The sequence below is a fragment of the Lissotriton vulgaris genome, chromosome 3_1 (genome assembly GCF_964263255.1).
Source record: "Lissotriton vulgaris chromosome 3_1, aLisVul1.2, whole genome shotgun sequence".
NCBI lineage: Eukaryota > Metazoa > Chordata > Amphibia > Caudata > Salamandridae > Lissotriton > Lissotriton vulgaris.
Genome location: NC_141689.1, coordinates 1,148,482,925 through 1,148,509,548, shown reverse-complemented (window position 1 = coordinate 1,148,509,548; position 26,624 = coordinate 1,148,482,925). Strand labels below are relative to the sequence as shown.

The 26,624-nt window shown below is 44.7% G+C and overlaps 1 long non-coding RNA gene across 1 annotated transcript in view; it reads right to left on the bottom strand.

Annotated features, from left to right (window-relative positions):
• Positions 1–714: 714 nt before the first annotated feature.
• The window catches only part of LOC147727587 (uncharacterized), a 34,872-nt gene continuing 8,962 nt past the window's right edge, over positions 715–26,624 (bottom strand). The window contains exons 2-5 of the long non-coding RNA XR_015309493.1: positions 21,026–21,052; positions 17,575–17,601; positions 9,746–9,766; positions 715–769 (exon numbers count right to left, since the gene is read on the bottom strand). This is a non-coding gene — a long non-coding RNA (uncharacterized LOC147727587). The remainder of the gene's footprint in view (positions 770–9,745; positions 9,767–17,574; positions 17,602–21,025; positions 21,053–26,624) is intronic.

Here is a 26,624-nt window from a genome sequence, read left to right as displayed (position 1 = left end):
GGTAATGGTCATGTGATGTTGGTATGGGTGATACTGGTATTGTGTGTTCTACTACTAAATTTGATCAAGTGTTCGCAGAATAACGTGTACACCCCTACACAAACCTCTTAATTGATTTTTGGTTATCGCATTGGTTCTGCCTGACCCCAAGATGGCCGTCTGATTTGGTAAGCAAAAGCAATTAGGGTCTTGCTCGCACTTACTCAAAACAAATGCATTAAAAATGCCTGCTCGTGTAACAGCAGTGCCAGGGAGTCCAAGTTAGAAATAAGTCAACCTACTACGGTGTCTGAGGCAGCAGAAGAGTCTATTAAAAGCTAAGGAGTCAAATGCATTGCTTCCACAAAGTTAGTGGACATTAGTTTAGACCAGAGTCTATAGAAAGCTGGACAAGTGTAAAGTGAGCTAAAAGGAGAAATGCTTTGAATGCTCCGTTCAGTTTTTCAAGAGGGAACGTTTCTACCCACTGCCACCCAGACAAACCAGTTCCTTGTTTTGTCTCATGACTACTACTCGCTTTATACTTACTTTATGCAAATCCCCTCCAGAAACAACAAGCTTACATTTCAAAACATTACAAACTTGTTTTCTCCTCATATGAAAGAAAATGACTGCTGAATCGAAACGTCCCATTCACTGTACATCCTCCTGTTCAGAGGATTTATCATATGAGAGGCTAATCTAAGCGACTGAGAGAGGAAATACATCATGTGTTACTCACCAGCATGGCTTCAGGGCAATTATCAGTTCCAAATCCGCTGTCTTACTTCTGGAAGAAACAAGATTTCAACTTAGATTGTTTTTCACAGTATTATGTATATAAACTTGTTTTATTGCGCTGCACCGGGCCCACTATATGATATAATGTATACACAAATAAAGCCTTTATAAAATTACAGAATAATAGACGGTTTTGCAAAATACTCAGATTTCGCCAGAATGAAAGGTTCTTCTTGATAGTAGAGGAATGCTTTCTTTTAAAGATATTCTGGTCACGTGGCCGGAGATGGTGAACCATTTATTTTTCAAAGGCTTTGGTATACTCAAAATGCAATAAACAATTAGAAGTTTACCTTAAAATTAGTTTGTGAGTGAGAATTTCCAGTTCTAACTGAAAGAATGAAGATCATCTTAATTGTTCCCCCACAAATGTATTTTACAAATACAGAAATTCTGCCAGTCTTGTGGAAATTTATCAGTCTCACATTTAGAGTTATGGTTGACATTGAGGACATTTCTGGAGGTCCTATTTGCAAAATTAGTGAACATCTTATAGAGGTTGATTATTGCCTATAATGTACCACCCTGGAAATCCACACAAAGATGATATTGCTAAAGAAAATACTAAGGGGGTAATTTACAAGAGGCCTGCACCACCGAAGCATCTCTTTTCTTGATGCTCAGGGGGTGCAGGCCTCCCAATCATATCTATGAGATGACACAAAGCCACCCTGCTTGGCTTTGCATAGCCTTCATTGATATTGAGTAAGGCAAAGCAGTGCTTTGCATTACTGTGCATCAAGGAGGCATTCCATGGGTTTTGTGGTGTGTGTTCCCACACAAAACCCATGGATTTTGTAGCTGCCACAGATTTACAAAATCACATAATCTGACTCAGTGCCAAACCGTATGCCTCTCTGGAGCAGCTGTAACGAAGAGAAATGTTTTAATTTCTCCTTGTTTTTTTCTCTTTCCATGTGTGCTGCATCTACAGCACATATAGAATGAGAAAAACGCTTTAATGGATTGTTTCTGTGCAGGAAGATGCCTCTTCCTGCACAAAAACAATCCTGACAACAACGCAGACACCCTTGCATTTTTGTGCAAGGGTGCCTGTGTTAGCACTAGGCACCATCTTGTGCGCTGGCCCTGTCTGAAAGGAAAGGAATGGACTGTATAGCATAAATACAGCACATTCCTGCCCTTTTCTTTTGATCCAGGGCAGCACAGCAAAGTGACTTGCTGTGCTGCCCTGTGTCTTAAACTCATCAATGAGGCTCTAAATGTTTTTCTAAGATTAAAATGTAGAGGTAAAAAACCCATATGTAGAGCCAGTGCAGAATATGGGTTTTTTCACAGATGGAGGGACAAACATCAAAAAAGAAAATGTGCAAATGCATATTTGCAAAATAATTCTGTAAACAGAATATTTCCACCTGGTAAAAATTCTGCTTTAATACACATTACGCATTTGAGAACTCCTGGAAAACTGTAACTCACATCGTTTTCAAAGTGTATTTAAAACATTTTTTGTGAATCCTTGACAAGTTTAAAATTTGTGTAATTAAATGGCAAAAAATGTCAAATCACTTCTCTCTGTGCCTGAAATAGTTTTTTTGTCTAATCCAAATAGCAGGTTTTTAAAAGGAACTTTAAATGTGCTGCCATAAAATGTACCTAGTAAGTGCTTCTAGGGAATGCCCCCAATCACACCATTGTTTCTACTCTCCCGTCTCATTAGGAACATACTGAGTCTTATTAATAAGTACCTTTTAATTACAATGAGTAACAGTAGTATTACTGTCCTCATCAGAAATATGAGGTCTGCAGGAATACTACAAATCTTAGTGTTTCATCTATAGATTTAGGTTGCTTAAAGCAGACAGAATCTCGAGGTGAAACTCTTGTGACAAATTAGGAAATGGCAGTGGAAATGGATCTAGAATCACCAATTTCCTGGCAACTCATCTTTCATTAGGGTATACTCTGGGTTACACTGTTACCCTCTTAAACTCCACACATCTGGAATAACCAGTATTCCTGGGGTTTATAAGTACAGGGAAGTATTCGGAACAGGGACAAATTCAGGGATCTTGTAAATGCAACCATTACAGGTTATGCTTTGTTAGGCTCAGTGCACTTTTGAGCTAGGTTTGTGCCAGTTCAAAAATCTAAATTAAGAACTACATGTCCCCCCCTTTTTGCCTTACTACTCTATTTTTTTGCTGATCTCGTTTGATTTGGCCTTGTTACTCTGTGTCCTTTACCGCTGCTAGCCAGTGCTAAAGTATGTATTCTCAGTTCCTAAAATATAGTAACATTGGCTTACACCCAATTGCCACATTTAATTTACTTTTAAGTCCTTAGTAAAGTGGTACTACACTACATGTATGCAAGGCCTGTAAATTAACTTGTTTTTAGTAGGCCTGCAGCGCTTATTGTGCCACCCACTTAAGTAGACTGTCAAGTATGTCTCAGGACCTCAGTTGCGGCCTGTGTGTGTAGTGTTAAAACTGCCATTTCAACCTGGCATGATAAACCTCTTGCCAGGCGTAAATCTTCTTTTTTCATATATGTAAGACTCCCCTAGGATGGGATCTACATAGCCCAGAGGATAGGGTACGGTGTATTTAAAAATGTCGGACATGTTTATTTTTTAGTTTTAAATGTTCTAGTAGTAAACAAACTTTTAAAATTGTTTACCAATTCTGCAAGGCCTACCCTTATGACATTTATTAAGGGATAACTTTCAATTAGGAACTGGTAGGAATGTCAAGTTTGGTGTCTAAAGAATTGTAATTTAAAACCCCCTTTAATGGTATAGTTGGATTTTGAGTCAAAATTCTGAAAATACCACTATTTTAGATAGTTTACATTTTCTTGTCTTAACCATTTGGCTCCTGCAGCCTATATCCTGAGTTACATGACTAGGTGTAGCCGGAAGTTAGTCTTTGTGGATTACTCCCAAACAGTGAGTCAAAGGGGGACAAGGTGTTGACAAGATGGGCCATCTCTGACTTGATAGGGAGAGTTGGAGATGCCACCTACCCCATTTGTACATCACAAAGACTCTGCCTCAGCACACTCACAAAGAGTTTCACGCCAGTCTCGTGTGCCTTCAGACAAGCTGAGGCTAGGACAGGGAGGCAGAAAATTCCAACCACTTGTGGGAGGGGAAATCTCCAGAACCTTCTCCTGCTTCAAAACTAGCATTAAGTATAAATATTGGACTCTCAGACTCAACTCTTAAGTACACCTCGGGGCTTGTGGAAAACTCCGATGGACTGTTGTGCTGCTCTGCAAGAATGACTGCTACTCTGCTGCCTTTCAGCCCTGCTGCCTGAGTGAGAAGGATTGGACCTGCACTTTGAACTCAGGACCACCAGAGGGCCTTCAAGGAATAGTTGGCTGGCCTCCTGGAGAGAGCCTCAAGGACAGAAAAGATTCCAACTACTTTGAACCTAGCACCTGTACTCTGGTTGCTATGATTCTTGCCCCCCAAATGCTGCCACTTGACTGTGCCCAAAAGTGCTCTGCAAGCCCAGCTGTAGTCACTTGGGCAGAACCGACACAGCACAATGCATCTCCTTGCAGCTCCAAATTGGAATCACTGCTGCACGATGCATCCCCGGTGCAGGTTCTTGCATTTCAGCCCAAAGCTTCTCAGAACTGCCGCTCCGATTTGCATCCCAGACACAGGACTTTGCATCGCAAGCCTTCATTATTGGCATCCTCAAGGATGGTGCAGGACCTCTCAGTGCAAGCCCCGTTGACGGTCTCATCAGAACCTCCTATGCACAACGCATCTCCAATGCATGATCTCGCATTGCCATCGGTAGCTTCTCTGAACCACTGCTGCATGACACAGCCTTAATACGGAATCCTGCAATGCTATACAACCAGCATCTAAGGTACTTTGTTCAGTGGGCCTATCTTGGTCCCTGTATCCGGCCTGTGCTCCATCACGGTCCCAGTCAGAGCGATCGAGTAACTACACTTGCTGCTTTGTGCTTCTAAGTAATATTTTCACTTTAATCTTTAAAATTGCATATCTCAGGTTCTATTGATTGGGGTTTTGTTGTTTCGGTCTCAAGACATGTATTGCATTTAACTATATTTTCTAAATTAGTGTTGGGTTTTTCTTGTGTTGTGTTTTCACATTATTGCTATTTGAAGTGCTGAATAAATACCTTACTCATTGCTTCTAAGTTAAGCCTGACTGCTTTGTATCAAGCCACCACAGGGTTAAGTGCAGTTAGTTTGTGGTTTGATTTGAGTTTCACTCTGACAAGAATTGTGGTGCTGCTTGAGTAGGGTTTAATCCCCCTCAAACAGTAGCCTAATTTCCTACACAACACATTTACCAATGCAAATTAATATGCTTTCCATAATAGTCACCAAATATATGTGCCAAGAAGTGCATTGCTTGATGCCAGTAAATGACACTTATCAACAATCTTCTGCAGAATTCCTTATTACAAAAATGGTGGACTATACATATAATTTTCTAACAAAACTCCTAAATACAGAACTTACCTCTGGGGTTATACCATGAATTTTGCACACAGATCTGGAACAGAGCCAAGTGCCCTTATTTTAGGAATCAGGTTGTACAAAGACAAACTCTTAGCTCATAATTTAGATAACGGTGGGTGGCCAGTGTCCCCATCAAGGAGACAGAGATGGAGTACACTATTCCAAAACCCTGACAGAGGTCCCTTCAACCAAATGCAGAAATTACTGCCAAGCTGGCGGTCATTTCTAGAGCACTGGCAGAAACCGCTGTCATGGGGGTTCTGTTGAATGTTGGTTACAGTTGAGTGCAGGGATTATTCAACATGATGGAGCCAATTGTTTTCTTTTTTTAATTTCAAAAAGAAAATCTCTGAGCAGGATTTTATTTTTGAAACTAAAAAAGCAAATGCTCCCCTCGCCATGGGAGTCCTCTCCCATAGTGAGGGGTGCAATTAGCAGTTTACAGTGCCACATGGCTTTCCTGGTTGTGACTGACAGTGAAAACTGACCTCTAATTCCACCCATCTTTGGGGCATATTATCAAGGACGTCGTTAAAATTATCGCCAGTTTAGCAGCAGAAAACTGCAGCTAAAGCAGCGATAATGGGCTTGATAATATGCCCTGGAGAATTCCAATAGAAGCCCATGTTCACACCACACCTTGGACTTCTTTGGAATTCTCAAGGGCATACTATCAAGCCCATTATCGCCGCTTTAGCTGCAGTTTTTTAATATGCCCCTAAATTAGGTGGATGGAATTAAGGGTATGCATCCAAAGGCCCTTACTCTGCAGGACCGTCGGAGGGGTTTAATCACGATGAAGGCAGAGTAGTTTCTGCCATGATTAAACCTAAGGTGTGCCTGCTTTTAAATGTGGCTGGCAGACTATTATCTTGGCGTTATGAATTCTAGGTCACCGTTTCAAAGGTGTATACATCTTGGTGGTATGTATACACCTTTGAAACGGTGACCAATAGTAACCTGGAGCATTGGTTGACATCTGTGTTTCCAAGCTGTGCCTTTTGCCGCAGAGCTATTGAGATAGTAAATCCACTAGTTGAAGATCTTAGCAAACTGTATTGCAGGACAGTTAGAAGGTTGGGCAATTTTTCTCAAGACCTACTCTTTGAAGAGTCCCCATGTCCCCATTCTGCAAGCTAAGGGTTAGGCTGTTGGCACAAAAGCATATTTCACAGCATGAGTTACTATAATGAGTTACTATAATCATAGTCCCCTCTGTGAACAGGCTGTGCTCACAGTGACTAGACATGCTTGCAGCTTATTGTGTGTGGGTGGCAGGTGAGCATAGGCTTTGAGACCAAGTGCTAGTTGTCCGACCCCCAAGGATCGCCACTCTTCTACCAGTGCCAATAGGACAGCTGTGGTGAGGCAGTGATGGCTGTGTCCCATAATTCTCCATGCCTCAACTATGTTGCATCCTGTCTGGAAGAGCAGCACCATAAAGGCCCAGGATTACATCTCTTGGCTAGCCCCTTCGGCAAGTGTCACTGACAGTCACTTTATTTACAGCTGAGATAAGACATATTAAATAAAAAATATTTTGGATTGTTCCCCTTTCACTCATCACTTTATGTCACGTCACTGAGTGGCCTTGTGTAGAATAAGTGATCCACATACCTTCTGCACTGATGATCTTATTAATAACTCATAGGAAAGTCAGTTGTCTTGTGCCTCATTTAAAAGCCTTTATTGTTATAGATTGAACAACGTTACGTTCCCTTAAACCGTATATCAGTGAGGTTTTTATACAGTGTGTACTCTGAACTGAAAATTCACCCCAATACAGAGATCTGGTCCTAAATCCATCGTGTTTTTGCTCCCCATGCCATTCCAGTTTGAACCAGCCATATGCAAATCAGTCTTGACCCTGTGCCCAATGGGAACAGTCGAGCCCGAACTGCCAGGCCAGGTCCTTCCTGGACTGTAAACAAGCATCCTAGGACTGGTTTAGGGTTTCACCCCTCATCAGCCAGAATAGCTTGACTACAGTGGCATGGAGAGCACAGGGCACACATCTGGGCATACCCGTCCCACTCGGGGTGACAAGTGCAAAAGGAACAATTGATAGACAGAATGCAGAACAATGTCATACATTCACGCCAATACAGAGATCTGGGCCTAAATCCATTGCTTTTTTTTGCTCCAGATGCCATTCCAGTTTGAACCCAGCCAATGGGAACAGTCCAGCCCAAACTTCCAGACCAGGTCCTCCCTGGACTGGAAACAAACATCTTAGGAATGGTTTTAGGGTTTTACCCCTCATCAGCCAGGATAGCTTGACTCCAGTGGCATGGAGAGCGCAGGACCCACGTCAGGGAGGACCTGCCTTGGCAGTTTGGGCAGGACAGTTCCCATGAGGCACAGGTTTAAGACTGACTTGCATATGGCTTCGCCCAAACTGGGGTGGTGTGGTGAGCAAAAGAACGATGGATTAAACCCAGATCTTTGTTACTGGGGTGAATGTTTGCATTGTTCAGCATTCCGTCCATAATTTGTTCCTTTTTCTTTGATCACTAAAATGGATTCACAGTGAAGAAACGTAATTGCACAATGTTGAACTTGGACCTCTCTGCAGGGTCACCCCCAAATGTTTTGCATTCACCTCTCCGGTTTTCTGAATTTGTTTTTGTTGGCTATAGGACCCTGTGCAGTTTACACTGCTAACTAATTCTAAAGTGCTTGTACCCTCTCCTTTAAACATGTTAAAATTGACCCATTTAATGAAGTCCCAACTATAGGGAACTACATGTACCCAGGGCCGGTAAATTAAATGCTAGCAGTAGGCCTGCAGCACTTGTTACGCCACCCTCTAAATTAGTACTTTATAGCGTGTCTCAGGTCTACCATTTCAACCTGTAGTACAGTTTTAAAATGTCAGTTTCACCTGGCAAAGGAACCCTATGCAATACCTAAACCTTTATTTTCAATGCATATTAGACACCTCTACAGTAGGCCCTAAACTGCCCACAGGTTAGAGTACATTGTTTTTAGATAGTGGGACCCTGTGTTTGTAAGTTTTACAATCTGCCAACATTAGAGAAGAAGGACTGTCTTGTACACCAGAGAACTGCCTTGCTTTTTGAGGCCTGCCTTATTCTCCAGGGGACTGCCCTGCTGCTTGAGACCTAACTTGTTCCATAAAGGACTGCCCTGGTGTTTGAGAACTACCTCTGCGAAGGAAGACTGGACCTGCTCTCTTCATCCCATTCTACATGAGTGACTCATAGAGCCAGTTGTCTTACTTCCTGCTCTGAGTTACAGGGACAAAGCAAGCTCCACCACAGACCTCCCTGCAAATACCCCGTTGATCTGCTGCAACTGGACCTGCCACTGGACCTTCCTGAGCCTCTGCTAGAGGGAGTCCCTGATCCCTGAGAGGTGCCTCCCCAGTTCCTGGACTCTAAGCGTGTTTTTCTCCGCTACATCTGCCTTAAACCTCAAAATTGCTCATCTCTGGATTTACTCATTGGTCTTTTATTGTTTTGGTCTTATTTTATTTATCAAAATGTACTCTATTTTTAGAAGCTGGTTTGGGATTTTTCTTGTTTTGTGTTTTTACTTTGTTACTGTTTGTGTGATGCATACATACTTTACACAGTGCCTTGATGTTAAGTCTGACAGCTTTTGTGCAAAGCTACCAGGGAGTTAAGAACAGCTTAATTTAGTGGCTTTTGTAGCTGACCCTGACAAGGATTGTGGTTTTTGCTTGAGTAGGGTTCTCGGCCCCCTCAATCAATAACCCAGTTTCTCACATTGGTGTTCAGTGGTGGGATCTAGTACTTGCATTTATACGGTACCACTCAGTGATTTTGTGTAACACTAAAATCCCATATAAATAGCTCAATTTTACCTTTTATCAACTCTCTTTTATTGAATTATTTTTCTTTTTTTTAAAAATTCACTTCCAATCTGGTGACCTTCCGTGGCTTGATAAATCTCATTTAGGTTTTGCATGGCCCTGGTTGCCCTTGCATGCTACATGGGCAACACAAAACCTTGACAAATATGCCCCTGAGTGTCCTACCCCAGAATTAGAAGTTACTTACTTGCGAATTTCTAGGAGTACGACAAGCTTAGTGACTAAAGAAAAAGCTTTGAGCAGTAGATCTGTGAGTAAAAAGGCCTCATCCCTAGAAATTTGATTAAGCCACACCTAAATCGAAGTACGACACACTTGCATTTTGGTCTTGGTGATTCTATTGATCACAATTACTCCGCAACTCGATTCTGGACTTTTCAGTGCAATAACACATACTCTCATGGCCCTCTATTATTTAAAATTGCTGACTCAAATGCAGCCCCCAGTACTATCTTCCATCTTGCATTCTAATTGAAACATGTAAACTCCTAAAGCATGACAAATATGCTCAATGATCAATACTTAAAAATACAATGTACATATTTTTGGATTATACAAACTATCATGTGCTTTATTTTTGCAACAGAACTACTGGTCTTCATTTACTGCTGATACATAATGTATACATACCCCAAGTACAGGAGGAAATCCCTATTCAAGAAAAAAAACATTTTGTAAAGTAACATTTTTGATAAGAAATATTCATACCAAATACAAGTCATTCATGTAGCAAGAGAGAAATACAGAGAATGACCAATATCTGTCTTAAAGAAGTGTTTATTCAAATTTCATGTCTAATAGTAAAAGACTTCAAAATGATCTTCTTTATAATTGTGTATATTCTGATATCTAAACTAAAATATGTTATCTGGTTATTGTGTCGTGCAAAACTGCCAATAGTGTGTCGTGCTCCTTTACTGTCCTGAGCGTTTGGCTGTAGAAGTGTGTGGATTTAGTGTGACCTATGTGGAAAGAGTTGGTTGAAGTTTGTGTGATCCTCACACGTGGTTAATCATGTTACAACAAATGTGGCCCGGCCCATATGAGTGCTCATATTTAAAGGCTATGTGGGAGATAGGTCATGCTCCATACAGTTTTATTTTTACCTAAAAAAAGTAAGGCTCAGGGCAATTGATATCAAAACCTCATTGAATCCCAAAGCCCTATTGATAACAAGCAGTCCTAAATGATTCGTATGCTCCATTGTCACTTATCTAGTATTTTTGCATCCTGAATTACCATTCACACAGGAGGGAATATATATTCAGATGGGGAATTGCCTAGCTATCCTAAGTAGGACCCTGGTTGTTCCCTGAGAAATATGGAATCACCCTGGAATTGGCATTATAGCATTGTACTAGTTCATAAAATACCATTGAATTTTTAACTTAAATTTGATAACTTAAATTTAAAAATGGTTACTGACATTTCACAAATATTGTCAATAACAACAGATGTTGTTCACTTCTATTTAACACATTATTATATAGATACCATCTCTGTGAGGAAGCATATGTCACATTCCTAAACATTGAGGTGCCTATTTAGAGGGCTGGTTTGTGTTGTGCTTGCACCACACAAAGTGGTACATGCACAACGCAAACCTTAAATGAAATTAAGAAACCAAGAAAGGCCACTTTGCATGGCTCTGAGTGGCTCCATACATCTAAAGCACCGCAGCGGAAATCGCTGCCTTGCCTTTCTCTGTGCAAGGGAGGCATTCCATGGGCATTTTTGATACATCCCCAAATTTAACAGAACTGGTAAACCTGGGAATGCGCCAAAAAGATGCGCCTTCCCAGAGAGGCATCACATGGAGAAATAACTTTTAACCTCTTTGTTACTTCCTCTTTCCATGTGTGCTGTGTAGCGCTAGGCTGCCAAAAGGGTGCCAGTATAGGGGAAAAGGCAGGAATTTGCTGTATTGCTTTAAATACGGCGCATTCCTGCCATTTTCCCGTCACATGGTGCAGCGCAGCAAGGCAACCTGATGTGCTGCACTGTGTGACACTCTCATAAATAGACCCCTGAATCTGGTAAAAATTAAAAAAAAAATGTGTTACAAGATGAAATTAAACTAAGTTGTTGTATAAGCTTTATTTCGACAACTCGTGCAATAAAAGTTATAAAAAGGGCGGTGCAGTTCAGACCCCTGGTAAAGTGGTCAAGACCAGAGTCCGAGAAGCACTGGTTGTTTATGGACAATGCCCTGGCTCGACAACCCCTACGGGGGGATGCCTTTTCTTACAAAGAAGGCACGGCCTACAACTTATACCAATCGAAAGTCATACACGCTACCCTAAACAGCTTGGGACAGAGTGGCCCCAATCAACAGGCCTACGATGTTCCCTTCTCCACTTACTCCTAGAGTGCACAATCCTTCATTCACTACTGGTCTTGTTCAGTCTACAAGAGAGGGCTGCCAGGCCATAGGACACTTCTTTGACGTTGAAGGGTCCTTATCATTTGAAGACTTCAGTACACAACAGAGCCCCCAGAGAGGGAACGCTTTCGCTACCAGCAAATTCTGCACTGAGTTATGTAGACAGGGGTTCAGGACGGGGCTCAAAGGACCTTCACGCGATTTGAGAAATGGTTTGTGACAAAGCACACAGACTCATACCTAATAACAGAACTCTATAGATTTCTCAGACGCACCCCCAGGATAGATAAATCCTCTGAACAGCTGAGATGGGAAGGGGAGTTGGGCAGGACGCTTTTGCAGAACGAGTGGACGGATATATATTATAGAGCTTGCCACATGGCATGCAGCATAGCTAACATTTAGACCGCAACGAAAATTGCAACCTATTGGTTTCTCACTCCACAGAGACTCCACAGAGGTAACCCAGCCAGAAGCCCCCAATGCTGGATATTATGTGGTTTGCTGGGTACCTTGACCCACCTTCTGCGGGAATGCCCCAGAATTTCAAGCTATTGGACGCAGGTATAAGACGACATTGACGCCCACTTTGATACCCAGATCCCCCACTTTCCCGCATACATCCTATTAGGCCTTCCCAATCTGCTCACCTTCCCGCTTAGATCATGAAGGGATAGGAATATCACATTAGCGCAAGGGGCGGCCCTTCAAAACATTCTAACTCACTGAGGGACGACCAACTCCTCTACTTATCTGGGGTGGATCCATAGAATGTGGGGCATTCGTTGGAATGGAGAGGATTTCCTCACTTTTCAATCCTGGAGCCTTTGTTTCAAGATCTCTGGAAACCCTTTCGGTCACTGCTGACTTTGAAGTTTAAGGAATTCACATGCCCTAGAAACCTGAGATTGTTGCGACTGGCAGACCCACCACAGGCAGTACCATGAGAAGAAGCGAAACATTAGCGGACATATGATTCTTGGGGACAGCGCCAGCGAGTCCAGGGGGGCGAGACCGTGGGCACATAGCACGAATTTTCATGTCTCAGAGGAAGGGGGGGGGGGGTTTGGGGGAGGGATTTGTTCCTTTTTCCTTTTCTTATTTAAGCCATCCCACTTAGATGGGACTTATAGCAGTACTTAAAAGCATATATTGTATTATTGTTATGTTTAATGAATATGCTGAAAATCAATAAAGAAATTTAAACATACAAACGCAAATTATTATAAAGGAAGAAATGAAAAAGTAGACAGTTTGTGCAGCAACTCATTACAGTTTTATATTCTTCATGATTCACGGCTATGGCGAAAGAGCTATATAAAGTTCAACAGATCAGTAATAAAAACAATTGGCACAGCGTTACAATAATAACACATACTTAAAATGGTATAGAAGAGGAAGGAGGTGCATCAAAATGTTTTCACATTTAGGACCTCTTCAATTGGAGCTAGTTAGCAGTACCCAGCAGTCATTTCAATGGCTTTTTCAACCCTCTCAAAACAAAATGGCAGACTGATTATTAAGAATAAAGTGCATGTGCATAGCATTTTGATGAGACATATATTACCCTCCTATGAGCCCTTAGTCAGATGTGTGTGATCCTCATCCTGTATGATACTTTGATGATCCTATTTATTTATGTATTTATTTATTTGCTTATATAGCGCAGGACTCGACCCCCGGAGGGGTATCTCCGCGCTTGTGCTACATCTAAGGTGTCTACCTAAGGTCCATAGGCTGTACTGTATTTTAAGATGCCGGGAACAGGTATGTTTTAAGTGATTTCTTAAAGGTCTGAAAGTTGGTATTTTGTCTCAAAGTGAGAGGGAGCGAGTTCCATAGTGGAGGGCCCTTATAGGATAGAGCTCGGCCTCCTTGTCTGACCTTCCTAATCTTGGGGACCTGAAGCAGCAGTTGGTTACTGGAGCGTAGAGAGCGTCCAGGACTGTAAAAGTTGAATTTTTCAGCGAAATTTTTGGGGCCTGAGCCAAAAAGACACTTATGTATTGTGCAACAGACCTTGTACTTGACACGTTGCCAAACAGGTAAAAGTGGAGTTTGTTCAAAGAGGGCGTGAGGGAGAACTGGCTGGGGCGTTAAGGACCAATCTTGCTGCGGTGTTCTGGGCCACTTGTAGTCTGCTGAGCTGTTTCGCATTGGCTGAAATAAAGAGGCCATTACAGTAGTCTAGTCTACTGACCACTAGGGTCTGGACAAGGGTCTTTCTATAACTGCCGGGCAGGAATGGGAACACACGCCTTAAGAGTCCGATGACCCAGAAACAGGACCCGGTTACCTGGTTAGCATGTTCCTTTAGCAGTAGTGTCTGATCTAACCGCACTCCAAGATTCTTTACTGCCTGTTTGGGGCAGGGTACCAGCCCCAAATCCAATGGCCACCACTCAGGAGACCACAGGAGGGGGGCCTCCCCGAACAACATGACCTCAGTTTTGCCTACGTTGCATTGGAGGCAATTAGAGGCCACCCAATCAGACACCGCACGCATGCCTTCAGCAAAAGATTTTTTAATTGCAGGTCTGAGGGTCTGAAAAGGGAACAAAAGCTGGGTGTCGTCGGCATACGACATCTGGGTGAATCCATGCACTCTCACAATGTCAGCCAGGGGGGCCACATACACATTAAAAAGTGTGGGGCTTAGGCATGAGCCCTGTGGCACTCCCTTGGTGAGCTCCCTGGAGATAGAGTGAAGGGAGCCCAATCTGACACCTTGTGAGCGGCCCGAGAGAAAACTCTCCAGCCAGGACAGGGCCGAGCCTCCAATCCCCACCTTCCGTAGACGACCGAGAAGAATATCATGTGACACCGTGTCGAAGGCAGCGGATAAGTCTAACAGCACCAGAATCATAGAGCCCCCTCCATCCAGTGCCATCCTGATGTTGTCGGTCACAGAGAGGAGGGCAGATTCGGTGCTGTAGTTAGGTCTAAACCCAGATTGAGAATAGCCTAGACCTTCTGATGCCTCGATGTATTTAGACAAATGGGTGTTCACATGGTTCTCGGTGATCTTGCTGAGGTATGGCAGAAGGGAGATTGGGCGGAGGTTAGAAAAGTCCGTCCAAGGCAATGCCGCATTCTTCCGGATAGGATTCACCACTGCTTTCGTACACTCTAGAGGCACCTGTCCCTCCTTGAGGGAGAGATTTATTACGGACCGAATTTCTGGCCTGAGCAAGAAGCTCAGGGATGCAACCATTTTAGCAGGCAGAAAATCATCAGGGGACCCTGTTTTAATGTGGCTGATGAGAGATGTGAGATCAGAATCGTTAACTTCAGGAAACTTCATGAGTGACCTTTCATCATGTGTTGATGACATGGGAGGGGTGTTGATGGTATTACTTCTGGATTCGGTGGCCTTCGTGATTTTCTCATAGATCAGCTCAATTTTCCTAAATGGGCCTTCCTTCTTACGAACCATGCATGGCTTATAAACTTGGCCACTCCACAAGCAAAAACTGGTCTAGAATCTGATCTTAAAATGCGCAAGGCATCCTGATAGTTTGTTTGTCCAATTGTCGACAGATCGGTTTTAGCCATTTAGACCTTGGTTTGGCATAAGCCTGGCAAAAAACATAACATAGGCAACGGATTCCATTGGGTCTTTGCAGCATGGGCAATCTTTTGATGTTCGGTTACATGGATGCCAATTAGCTATTACCTCACAGACAGGGAGTGAGCCAAACCTAAAATGGATGTATAAAATCCTGTCTCGGGAGGACCTGAATTATGTCTAGGTAGGGCTCCAGATATCTGGTCTTTCTGTGGAGATAAAAATTGATTGAATCTATTAAGTAGTCGCTGCAACCCAGCAGGGTGTCATCTGCAAACAGAAGAGTTTGCACCTTGTCACCCCACCAAGGCTGGTGCATTGGCTGGTTCTTCCTGCAGGAAGCTAACCATTCCATTCATGTACAAGGAGAATAGGGTGGGAGCCAGAACACAGCCTTGTCAAACTCCCCTGCTGACTGGTATGCCACTGAATGTTGATGTGCTTCAGTAAACTACACTAGTTGCCCTGCTCCTCTGTGTTCATGTAAGCACACATGAGCATGTACAAATAGGAAGGATACAACAGTTGTGGCCGGCATGGCTCACGGGTGGTGGGTGGGGGGGGTCACAGTGGTTGCTTGGGGGGGGGGGGGTTCGTGCAGTGGGGTGTATCGCAATTGAGGGAGTGAGCAAAAAAAATAAAAGTAAATCACTTACCTTGCCTTCGCCGGACCCGCGTCTCTGCTCCTGTTCTCCTGCTTCCGACTTCAGGAACAGGAAGCAGGCAGTCAGGCGCCCTTCTCTAAGCCCATCACAATGCTACAATGCAGCGTTTTGATTGGTCTGAGTGCCGTGACACAGCGCTCAGCCAGCGGCTGGAGGGGTAGGCATGTAATGGAGCCTGCATGGATAAGTGGGAAAGTGAGCATGACTGGTTTGGGTGGCCCAGGAGGGCCGACCAAACTGTCATTGCGCATTTAGGAGTGGGCAAACCACTCCCCCACTGCCCTGCTCGCAGAGCAGAGAAGCCCCACCCACCCGCACAGAAAACATGAAATGATAATAACTCAATGTTATTATCTTTTTATGTTTTTGCTTCTATCACTGCATGAAAGCAGTGGGGTGACACTCCTCCGCCATTGCGTAGGAGCCACACAACCCATACATTTTGGTTGCTCAGCCTTAAATGAGATGTCATTTTTGTATTGAGGTTATCTTACTCAGGTTATGGCTGTTGCCTTTTTGAGCAGAGTGAATTTCTAGGCGTACAACAAGCTTTTTGACTAAATAAAAAGCTGTGAGCATTAGATCTGTGCAGTTACAGTTCCTCCGCTAAGGTGGAGGAGCCTCGCCTCACCCCTCAAAATCAAAAATAAAATGATAATAAGGTATCGTTACTATCATTGTATTATTCGTATTGAAGTCAATGGCTTTCGGGCGGGGCTGGCCGAAGCAAGGGGAGGAGTGGTTTGCACTCCTTAAGTGCGCATTACTGCTTGGCCGGCAATCTCGGGCCGGCCATACAGTCATGCGCACCTTTCATGTTTTCAATTTGGTTGCATTACACAGCCTGGGGAGGAACATGCAAAGCCTCCCAGTCCCCGTTGGAGCCCCGGACCATGGCACTCAGACTATTTACAATAATGCACAGCAGCCTTGTGATTAGCTTAGGGTAGCCGGGGAGCCCGGTTGCTTCCTGCTGCCAAAGGAGACAGAAAGAAGGAAGAGGACTGAGGTCAGTTGGCCCAGGTACGTTTTTTTTTCTGTTTATTTCCTCCCCTCCTCCCCTCCTCCCCTGCCCCCGCCTCACCACTCCCACCCGGTAGCAGCCGCTACTGGATCTGTGGGTAAAAATATCTTACCCCTGGAAATTTGAGCAAGCCACACTTAAATCTGAAGTAAAACACAGATGCATTTTGGTCTTGCTGATTCTATTGATAACAACTACTCCCCAACACATGCTCTCATGCCCTATAATAATTAAAATGGCCGGCTCATATGCAGCTCTCCCCAGTACATTCTTGTATGCTTTTCTGACGAAACGTTAACATTTTGAGATCAGAAGTAGAGGTATCCACAACAAAAACAATTGGATTCTATTTGTTGTGTCGCTGTTCATGGCATTTGACTAAAGAAGGGGAAATATTATCCAAAGCAATGAAAACTAGAAGCTGTAGCAGTTAACTAGTACATGTACCTGTCGGGCAAATGAGAACTTTGTGTTAAAAATTACCCTGGAAGTTTTTACTTTCTGGGAAGTGATCAAAGGAGACCCTATGATTACCAGGCCAGTCAAAAGAACAAATTTGGAGTCAATATTTTTGCAAAATATTGACAATAACTGCAATGAGTCTTACCATCTGATGACAAAATTGTCATAAGATGCATTAAAAGACCTACTCTTGAAATAACTGAAATATTAAGCAATAGAAACATTAACTATGACCAACGAAGGTGTACTATATGAGAAGATTCATGAAGACGGTGTACAGAATTGAAAATGCGTGACCTTTTTCGCATACCATACATTTACTGCTAATCAAATAGAAAATAATGGTTAAAATCTTACTTGAATGGGGAAATATTGAGGAAAACCCTAGAGAAAATAGAGAAGAATTATTACATATTCGCAGTGGAAGCAATTTTAATTCTATGCTTATCACTATTATTGTCTTTATCACCCATTCCAAACTTGAACACATTTTATACCAGCTCTATCACTTCTCAAACTCCCCTTTTTACACTGAACTTAATGACTAGTGTATATTTCCACTACTGATCATGGCAGGCAACATAATCAAAGCAGTTGGATATTAATTCTGACATTTACTGATCACATCAAAAATATCTGTGACATTTCTACAAAAATAGGAGCACATCTTCATGTTATGCTTGTCTATTTTCCTAAAGCGGGCCTTCTGCATCTTAAAGGTGGTGCCAAAACGTAACGGCATTGTTAAGACAAAGTTATCTAAGGAAGTCTCATAAAGAACAATAGACGCTTGGGACCAAATCGGTCTCTGCTGACCTTTCCTACATAACAGAGGTCAAATTCTTCATACAGGTCTCCAGAGATTTTTGTCCTTCACTTTAAGAGTAAGCTCTCTGGATTTCACTTTTCTTACTGTGGGTCATGTTGCAGTTGGTCTATCCTGGCGTGCACAGCCTTTAATATCCCGACAAGATGGACCATTACTTAGACAACCTTGTAAGCCATACACAGCATCTTAAACAGTATGTGTCAAGCCACCATCAACAAGTTGTCCTTCTACAGCCATGAGAAATATGCTCAGGGTTTGGAAGTTGAGGACAGCCCTAGAAACCTCGCTGTGTATACACTGCAGTTTGACATTGCATATGAGGTGAGGCATATGTAAACGGAATTGCTGTGCATGACAAAATGGTGGTGCATGAAGTGAATCAAAGCTTTTATCTTTTCTTTTATTTGCCTTGTGGGGCTTGCCAGGCGTTTTATTCCACCGGGCATTTTCCTAGTGGGATGGAACCCTTGGTGGCTGGTTGAGAAAGCCCAGAGCTGCTCCTAGTTCCTCTGTCAGCTTCCCCAGTTCTCCCAGGTGAACTGCAGAAAGCATGAGAGGCTTCAAGAGAGAGAGAGAGAGAGAGAGAGAGAGAGGGGGAAGGAGGGAGGGAAGGAAGGAAAGAGAGGGATTCTGAAAGAAGACCAAGAGTCTGGGACTGTTTCGAGAATTTTTGCCAAAGGTGATTTTGGTTCCCCAGGCCGACCTTGTTGTACAGTCAGTGCTTCTGCTTTAAAAAGGGAAATTACTTTAATACAAGCACCACTAAATACTATGCACAAAGTTACAAATATAAAAGAAAACATATAGAATAAGAAGGGTGCAACCCTTAAGGAATCACCCTCCTGTGTGTAGGCATTTTCTGTTTCCGCAAAGAACCTAGTGACAATTCGAGTACAAGGAAGCACTAACCCTCATTAGAGTAATACTTATATATGCTTGCAGCAATTACATAAATGGCTATCCAAAGAAATATGCCTATTGGCTTTGTCAGATGCATACAGAATCATTTCAGGGCTACTGTTTTAAAGGTCAATGCTTCACGTCGATCTGCAAGTGCATTATTGTCTTCGGAACAACAGATAAAACATATGTCTTTCCACAAATATAAGCTAAATCTAGTTGTTTTAATATAACAATTCACAGATAAAGAAAAGGGCTTACCGACTTTAATATGTGCATTTCCTTCTTTGGCACCAGGTGCTGTAGCAATGGTTCCTGACCCCGCAAAACCTACAGTCACACAGTACTAGTGCCTTTCCTTAAGATAGATCCCAATGCATAGTGTGAAGTTTGTGCCCCTGAATTTTCCCCCAGGGGAAACCTAGAGTGTGCAAATTCTACCTGCCCAGGGGCTCTTGGGAGGACAGTTTTCTAATCTAGGCAGCTCCCAATACAAATTTCTAGTATTGTGTGGGTGTTTCTGTTCCTTGGAAGTATATACTGGATTACATACATTAATTTTCACCAAGCATGTAGGGGCATCTTGTGCATGCCAGTGTCCCAAGGCAAAGCTTTGGTTTCCCTTTCCATTATCTTTTAAGCCCAGATGTGCTTCCTTTTTCATGTGGTGCAAACTTGTGCATTTACCCATGTCCCTCCATGGTGCAAATGAACATTGGTCATTGGGCCCCTGGAGTGGTTCTAGGGCTGCATGGACTATCGTCTTCCTCTTCAAATGGCACTCCACTCTTGGAAGCTGGGCAAGGAAGACGCATCTCCTAGAGACATGCACAAATGGTGCACCTGGTACCAGTGGAGTTGAACCTTTTTTGCGGCTATGTCTCTATAAACCTGGGTCACAGATAATCCTCTTGGAGATTCCAGAGGTGGCAAGGATCTTATTCAGTTTCACACAACTAAAGGGAAATGTGTTTAAATAAGCACGGGTTTGCACCAAGGCCCCGCTCAGGCAACCCACCATGAAGAGGTACCTTTTGGGATTAAGGCACAGTCACTCTTTCATTTTCCTGGTGGACAGAGTTGAGTCAGTTGACCTGCTTACAGGCACCACTGGAAAGCTGCCAAATGGCGTCCACAAGGCCTGAGTTATTTTGTTAATGTATTGCACTGATCAACACCACTGCACCTAGGACACTTCCCAGGGGCATCCCGTCCCCTAAAATGTACCTTTTTTACAGCCTTTCCAAGGACTCTAGCACTGTTGGTCGGTCCTCCTGAAGCAGCTTGGCAGTAGGTTCTAGTCCTGTTAGACTGTCCAGTCTAGAGGTCTCCTGACCCAGAGGAGTATTGTTAACAGCAGCACTCCAATATTGTCTAGTCTCCCTGCCTGCATTATAATGCGGAATGATGCAGTCCATTTTCAGCTCCATGTGTGCAGGTATTCATATTCAACCTGCTCTAAATTCCTAATCCCAGTTGACCACAACTGCTGACCTTATTTTAAAAGGAGGACACTGGAGTTTACAGCTCAAACCTAGTGCTGTGGGAAATTTATGTAATTTCATTTTATGTAATTAAGCAAAAGTCTGGCAAAATTATGCAAAACGTAATGGATTGCAAAACCCACCTTTAGCACATTTTTCAACATGAAATGCATTCTTGGGTCCATTTTGGTTTCGGACTTGAATTGGTTCAGGTTTTTTGGGTGTTTATTTTAATAGAGACGTTTGATAGGGCTGTAAAATTAGCAAGATAATCAGTACAGAGAACATGGACAAAGATAAAGTAGGAAGTGAAATTTAAAACTGGTACATCTAACTTTGTCTCAGTTCACCCAATATGTTGCTAATACCTTAATGTTCCAATTAAGTGGTACAGTAAATCTTATTCAGATCATAACACACATCAATCAACACACATCAGAGTTGACTCCCCAGGGGGAAAGTCATCTTTATAGCTTTATGGGTTCAATGTTTCTCTTTATGAGGCATAGATCCAGCAACTATATAAAAACTATATAAAATACAAACTTTCTATTCAATAAAGTTGAATTTCTTAATTATTTTCGACTTGACTCACCCCATAAGGTGCATATTGAGGATAACCCTGTAAAAAGAAAGCAAAATTGGAATGCTTAAGTTGAGTATCACATTATTTCATATAACTTTTTATTAAGTCTACTTCATAATTTCATAAGAAATACATATCAATTTTGCTAGACCTGACATCCTTGGCGTGGTTTTTCCCCCAACTTTTTGCCTCTGACTCATGTATTTTTGATGCTGTGCTGGATTTCGTTTTTGCTGGTTTAGATGCTTTGGACACTCTGCCACTGCTGATCAGTGTCAGAGTGTAAGTGCTCCCTCTGTAAATTGTCATATTGATTGGGTATACCTGATTGGCATATTTGTTTCACCATGAAGTCCCTAGTAAAGTGCACTGTGTGTGCCAGGGCCGGTGATGACAGATGCTACTAGTGGGCCTGCAGCGCAGATTGCGCCACCCACATGAGTAGCCCTAAAATGGTGTCTCAGGCCTGCCAGCGCAGGGCCTGTGTGCAGTCCGTGGACTGCCATGTCCGCCTAGCCAGTGTCCGCACTGGCTGGGCCTAACCCTTCCCTGTCTGTGCACATCAGTCACCCCTATGGAAGGCTCAAGGTACCCCCCTGGGCAGGGTGCAGTGCATGGGTAAGGTAGAGCATGTACTAGTGCAGGTAACATGCTCTGGTAGTGAGCAGCAGCCATTTTGTGTGCTCACTGCTGTAAGGCTATCTTGCTCCATAGAGTAACATGGGGGAGGCTGGTCCCATTGGATCCCAGCCTATCTTCCCATAGGAACAAGATGGGACATAAGTGAATGATATCCCTGAACTCAGAATTTAATAACACATCGTTTAGTAAAGGTTGTTTTTAAATTCTGTGTTTGAGAATAGTACTTTTAGAAAGTGGCTGTTCTCTTGTCTAAACCTTTCTGTGTGCCTGGGACTGTTTGTGGATTGACTGTCTGGGTTGAGGATGACAGGGTCTGCAGAGCCCCCAGGGGGTTATCTGAGCCAGCCCCGTGGATGAAAGGCAGCATCTGCTGCCAGGGAAGTGGGAGGAGATAGCATCTGATAGTGAAGGGCTGTGCCTGCCTAACCACAAATCTGGCTCCACCTCCTGCTGGGCGACTGCCACCTCTGTCCCTGATACTGGGAGGAAGAAGGAAGGCAGGAAACCCCCAGACCCCCAGCAACACCCAGAACTGGTTTGGACCGGGCTCAGGGCCCCCTTTGCACAAAGACTTCAAAAGACTTCAAAGGACTTCAAAGACTTTTTGGGGTATAAGAGAAGGACCCTTGACAACAGATTTTTAGATTCTACAATCAAGAGGAACCTCTGCCAGAAGAAGGACTGCTGAAGGAGCTGATGGAAGATTGCCTTGCTGTGTGCTTTAAGGGCTGACCTATCCTGCTATCCAACTGAAGGAGAGGAGAAGAAAGGGCCTTTGCTGTGAGCTGTGACCCTGCTTGCTTGAAACTGCTGAGACTTTGCTGTGTGCTGTGTCTGCAATTTGAACCTCCGAGGGCCTGAGATGAGCTGGCCTCCTGTTCCTGGAACCCAGGGTTAAAAGGTTCCTAAAGAGACTCTTTAGACGCTGTGAGATCGTCTTCATTTCCAGCCTGCGCTCTGCAAACCATCCGCCAGCCGTGGGAGAGAATCGGTGTGTTTATCGACACACAACCGACGCTGGCCGTGGGACTGCTTTGCTTCCCCCGTGAGCTGCTGGTTGCGTAAGCTGAAAGCATTGAGGGCGGCCTCTCTACATCGTGTGCCTGTGGTGGGGACTGCTGTGCCCCGAAGCGCCAGATCCGCGCATCACCGCTGCGACCCAGGACTCAGAACCGCTAAGGAAACACACCGCCAGCGGCCCGGGTCCCGTGAGCAGCATCGGAGCGGCCGCGCTGGGATTGGCTCGCTCAGGGAGGCTCGCCTGGGAAGGACGCGCTGCCATTGGTCCACCGCCAGGGTCTACACGAAGGAGCAGCGGTCCTATTGGCCGAGGACCGGAGAGGCGTGCGGCGTCATCAGAGGCTCGTCCCGAGAGCCGCGCACGGATTGGTCGAGCGCCTGTGCCCCTCGAGAAGAGGCGCTGCTGCCGGGGAAGTCCTCCTGCAAGCCCCTGGGGGCCTCACATGTCTGCTGCCTACCCCGCGTGTGGCGAACTCGTCACCAAGAACCCCCGACTGTTTTGGGGGCATAACGAAGAGCACGGGGAAGGTGACCGGAAGCGCTGAGAGCGCAGGAGAGACCAGAAACTCGCCGATCAGAGCGGGTAAGACAGCCTGAGAGGAGCGGTGAAGGGCACTAGCGCCAGAGCAATCATAGAGTCAATTTGGCTGTATTTACAAACACCAACACGTTCTAGAGACTTGAGACTGATTTGATAAAGAACTTCCTATTAACAAGTGCAACCACTAAGAATTAAGTGCAACCTTTACCTGAAGAAGTGATTATCGTGTATTACTGCTTTTTACTGCCTGGAACTAGATAAAGATATATATATTTTTATAAAATATACTTACCTGTGTGGTCTCAGTTTGTGGTGGATTGGGGATTATTGTTGTGTTGTGTGCAATTATTATACACATTGCCTTGGGGATAAGCCTGCCTGCTCGTGCCAAGCTACCTAGAGGGAGAGCGGAGGTTATCTACTGTGTGTATTCCTTCACCCTGACTAGAAGCAAGGGTCCCTACTTGGTCTAAGGTACTTACCTCTGCCAACTAGAGACCCCCAGATCTAACATTGTTGGACAGCGGTGCGGATTCTGAACTAATAATTGCACTTGACCTGCAGTGATTTCTTGTACATCACTAGTCTAGTTTAGCAGTAAAGGTTGCGCAAGATTTTTTCTTTTTGGTGAAACCTTTTTGTTGAAAAGGTTAGGAAGCATCATGTCTTTGAAAGCGGCAAGCGTGAGAGTAGAATTGGAAGTGGAATTCGAAATTCAGGAGTTGTACAACTACAGAAAGGACCTCCTGAAGCAATTCTGCAAACAGCTTGGATGCCCAGTGAAGGGCAGCGCAAACAAGGAAGAGCTACAGAAAGCTCTGAGGGCCTGGTGGGAGGCCAAACATGTCTCAGAAGAAGCTACTGAAGTGGAAGGCACACAGGAAAATGCTTTTTTGCCCAGTGATTTGCCAGTGCGGTCAGCATCTAAGGTTGGCAGCAACCACTCCAGTAGGGTTATTTCTCCAGAGGAGCTGGAGGATAATCAGAGAGCTAGGGCTCATGAGATTGAGCTTTTTAAACTCAAGGCCCAAGCAGATGAGAGGAGACTACGCCTTGAAACTGAGAAGGCGGCGGAAGAGAGAAGACATGCTCTCGCTTTGGAGGAGAAGAAACTCCAATTGGCTCATGAGAGGAACATGAGGGAGCTGGACATCAAAGAAAAACAAGGGGGGTCCAGCTCTAATGGTGGCAGCACACAACCAGTACAGGCGGGTAAGGTATACATACCAAAGGATCTGGTACAGAATTATCAGAGGGGTGAGGATATTTATGCGTGGTTTAGATCGTATGAACTTGCCCTAAAGATGAATGAAGTGCCTGAGAGGAGTTGGGGGGCAGGTTTATGGAAGCACTTTGAGGCCTCTGGGAGGGATGTCTTGGCACCCTTAGAAGCAGCAGGTACTTTATCCTACCCCGCTATGAAGGAGGCTTTGGGCCTCAGGTATGGGCTCACTGCAGAACAGTACCGCCAGAAGTTTAGGAACTTCAAGAAGCTTGATTAAAGTACTTGGGTGGAGTGTGTGAGTATGTACACGCGTGCACTGGAAGGTTGGATAAAGGGCAGCAAAGTTACTGATTATGTGGGGTTGTGTCACTTGATTAGTTGGGAGCACTTAAGTAGTTTATGTGTTCCAGAGCTGCACCAGCATCTTTTAGATAGCAAGTTAACTGATCCCAGTGAGCTTGCTAAAGAGGCGGACCTCTGGACTAGCACCAGGGTCCACAAGGGGATGGTAAGTACCCCAGCCAAGGGTGGACAGGATCCCCAGCAGAAGAGGGGGGGGGACACGGGTAATCAAAAGGAGTCTTCTAAAGGACCCCAAAATAGTTCCCAGGAGAAAGAGTCTCAACCCCCCAAGTCTAAGAAGTCCTGGCCCCATAAGGGCAAGCAGGACAACAGGCCCCCACCTACTTGCTATGCCTGTAGGGAGGTGGGGCACATTGCCCCCAAATGTCCAAAGAAACCTCCAGCACCCACTGGTGCTCCAACTCCGGCATTAGCTAGTGTAGCTTTGGGAGGGGATTTGATTTCTAGTGGGGAGGTGGGTTTAGCAGTGATGACCCTTGTCTCTTTAGGAGACCAAGAGATGGCCCAGGAAACCTTGCTGCCCTTAAACACTAAGAAATATGGGCAGAAGGTGACCATCAATGGAAAAGAGATAGAAGCTCTGAGAGACACAGGGGCCAGTGTGACGTCTGTCAGGTGTCAATGGGTGTCTGAAGAGCAGATCATTCCCAATGTACTCCGTCCTGTGGTGGCAGCTGACAGTTCAGTGCGCCTCTGCAAGTTGGCACGTGTTCCATTTGAATGGGGAGGAGTCTCCGGTATATTGGAAGTTGTTGTAAGTGATGCCTTGCCTGTAGATTGTCTATTAGGTAATGACCTGGAGAGCTCTCCATGGAAGGATGTAGAGCACAGGACTCACTTGGAAATGTTGGGCTTGCCTGCGTGGATCTGTGTGACCACACGTGCAATGGCAGCCAGTAAGGGTGGATTAGCAGAACTGGAGCCTGGAACAATGGCCCAGGGACCTGTCAAGAGAGGAAGGGGTAGAGGGCGCGGGAAACCAGCCCCCACTGTTCCCACGGTCCAGGAGGAAGCAGAACCTGAGGGGGATGCCCTGGAACCTACAGGGGAACAGGTGGCCGAACTAGGGGAATTGCCTGAGCTGTCCCAGTGGCAGCAAGATGGTGGTCCCTCCAGGGAGGAATTCTGCCAAGCTCAAAAGGAGTGCCCTTCCCTCATTGGTGTGCGGCAGCAGGCTGCAGACCAGGCAGCAGGCCTGGGGTCCAAGGAACATTTGATCTACTGGGAGGATGACTTACTTTATAGTGAGCCTAAGTTCTCTGAGCCCGGTGCAGCCCGTGTGCTGGTGGTACCCGAGCGCTTCAGGAACTTCCTACTGGGTCTGGCTCATGACGTGCCTCTCGCAGGACATCTGGGGCAAGACAAGACCTATTGCAGGCTTGTCACCCACTTCTACTGGCCCCAGATGAAGAAGCACGTCGCTGCCTTTTGTAAGTCTTGCCAAACTTGTCAGGCCAGTGGCAAGAGCGGAGGGAAGTGTGTGGCACCCCTCCAACCCTTTCCTGTGGTGAGCACCCCTTTTGAGAGGGTGGGCATTGACATCGTGGGGCCCCTGGACCCCAAGACAGCCCTAGGCAACAGGTTTATCCTGGTCTTGGTGGACCATGCCACCCGGTACCCGGAAGCTGTCCCTCTCAGGACAGTCACAGCCCCAGTGGTGGGCCGTGCCTTAATGGGGATCTTTTCCCGTGTGGGGTTCCCCAGAGAGGTGGTTTCTGACAGGGGTACAAACTTCATCTCTAGGTACATGAAGTCTCTGTGGGAGGTGTGTGGAGTGACATATAAGTTCACCACAACTTACCATCCTCAAGGAAATG